At 39.4% G+C, this 2,344-nt stretch overlaps 1 pseudogene; it reads right to left on the bottom strand.

Annotated features, from left to right (window-relative positions):
• Positions 1 to 74: 74 nt before the first annotated feature.
• On the bottom strand, positions 75 to 813 carry LOC108525615 (60S ribosomal protein L7 pseudogene; annotated as a pseudogene).
• Between the last annotated feature and the right edge of the window lie 1,531 nt (positions 814 to 2,344).

Raw genomic sequence — 2,344 nt, 5'->3', positions numbered from 1 at the left:
TTTTTATTTTTCAATTTGAGAGCAGGTACTGTTTATTAACTGACCAGCTTAGAAAAATAATCATGGAAGACACCTTAGTTCATTCTTCTAATAAGCCTGTCGAACTGGTCCTCCCTGTTGCCAGCATCTCCACCTTCTCCAAAATGGGTGGTCTTTTTCTTCATTCCACCTCGTGGAGAAGATAATTTGAAGGGCCACAGGAAGTTATTTGCCTCCTTGAAGCATTTTACAACAGTATAGATCTCATGAATCAGATCCTCCCTGCAGATGATGCCATATTTACCAAGAGATCAAAGCGTTATCTGTCAAAGCAATTCGCTTCTTATTGATTTTGCCATAACCACGCTTATAGATTAGCTCACTTACTGACTTCAGATTGGGGTATCCCCATGCAATATATGGCTCTACAATCCTCAGCATGTTAATCGAAGCCTTGTTGAGCTTCACAAAGGTTCCAATGAAGATTTGACGAAAGCGAAGAAGCTGCAACACCTTTCGGACCTTTGGGCTCACGCCATTGATACCTCTGATCCTGATAACAAATGCCAATTTGGGTTCTGCAGGTACATAGAAGTTGCCAGCTTTTCTTGCCATCCTTGCCATTCGAATTTCAGTTCTGTACATCTGCCTATATTCCTTGCGGTAGTGCTTCGCTTTTTCATAGATAAGCTTCCTCCTTGCCTTTCAAAGCGTCTTTTGGGCAAACTTCTTTCTCAGGAGCTTGATCTTCAGCTCTGCGAAATTCCTTTGCTTTCTCTTAAGGGTTTCTGGTACAGCAGGAACCTCCTTCTTCTTCTCTTCTACACCCTCCATGGTTCCGGTGAGAAAAGAGCTCTTTTTTTTTTTTTTTTTTCCTTTTATTTTTTTTGAGATGCAGTCTCACTCTGTCGCCCAGGCTGGAGTGCAGTGGCGCAATCTTGGCTCACTGCAAGCTCTGCCTCAGGGGTTCATGACATTCTCCTGCCTCAGCCTCCCGAGTAGCTGGGACTACAGGTGCCCACCACCATGCCCAGCTAAGTTTTTTTTGTTTTTTTGTTTTTTTAGCAGAGACAGGGTTTCACCGTGTTAACCAGGATGGTCTAGATCTCCTGACCTCGTGATCCGCGCACCTCGGCCTCCCAAAGTGCTGGGATTACAGGCGTGAGCCACCGCGCCCGGCCAAGGTTTCTGCTAAGAAATCCACTGATAACTTGTCAAAGCTACCTTGTACACGATGAGTCATTTTTCTTTTGATTTTTTCAAGGCATAGTATGACCTATTTCAGGATATAATTATAGTGTGTCTCTGTGTGGATCTTTTGGGGTTTCTCCTAGAGTTCACTGAATTTCTTGAATTTATATTTGTATTTCTTTCCTCCATTTTGGGATGTTTTGGCCATTTTTTAATTGAGCTCTCTGTCCCTCCATCTCTCTCTTCTCCTTCTGGCACATCCATAATGCATATATAGGCCCACCTGATGTCTCATAAGTCCCTTAGTCTCTCTTTGTATATGTTCATTCTTTTTACTTTTTGCCCCTGTGACCTGATAATTTTGAATAACAAGTCTTGAAGTTCATTGACTCTTTCTTCCACTTAGTCAAGTCTGCTGGTAAACCCCTCCAGTGACTTTTTTCAATTCAGCTATTGTATTCTTCAAGTCCAAATTTTTTGTTCTTTTTTTATACTTTCTACGTCTTCAGTGATATTTTCATTTTGTTCATTTTTTCCTGATTTTGTTTAATTGTTTTCTCTCTTAGCTCACTGAGCATCTTTAAAACAGATATCTTTAATTCTAAAATTTTAAAATTCCATTCTAAAATTTCAACATGAACACAGAAATAAAAACTCATTAGTCTAGATATCTGCTTTCTGGTGGGCATGAAATTCTTCACTGACTCGAGCTCAAACTAGACAAATAAGATAAATAGAAAACCCTACTAACCAAGATTCTCTGTCGTCTTACACCCAACAGAGAAAATAACTCTTTAAACCATTACTGCATCTACAGAACTCATCAAATGATAAGACATTGAAGCCAAATTTTCAACTACTCTTGTCAGTGATGTGCAATAACTTCACCAAATGGTAAGACCATAAAACTAAATTCCTAACCTTTCCTGCCAGCAATCAGAAATAACTTACTGGCTGAAAACAAACCAAAAGCAAAACACAAAATTAGTAGAGTGGAAAATAAAAATAAGAAAGACAGTCAACAAAATTATTTAGTCAGAAATCTTAGGTAGAAGCCTAGGTTTAAAATGCTCATTAGGTGCCGTTCTCTGATGAGAAAGTATATCTGGCTCTAGTTAGCAAATCATTGGGCATCTTGGTGGGAATACCTCCACAAATACTAAAAGATAATTTT

This window comes from Rhinopithecus bieti, unplaced genomic scaffold, assembly GCF_001698545.2.
Source record: "Rhinopithecus bieti isolate Rb0 unplaced genomic scaffold, ASM169854v2 scaffold_77052, whole genome shotgun sequence".
In the NCBI taxonomy this organism is placed as follows: domain Eukaryota; kingdom Metazoa; phylum Chordata; class Mammalia; order Primates; family Cercopithecidae; genus Rhinopithecus; species Rhinopithecus bieti.
This window is presented reverse-complemented; position numbering and strand designations above follow the sequence as displayed.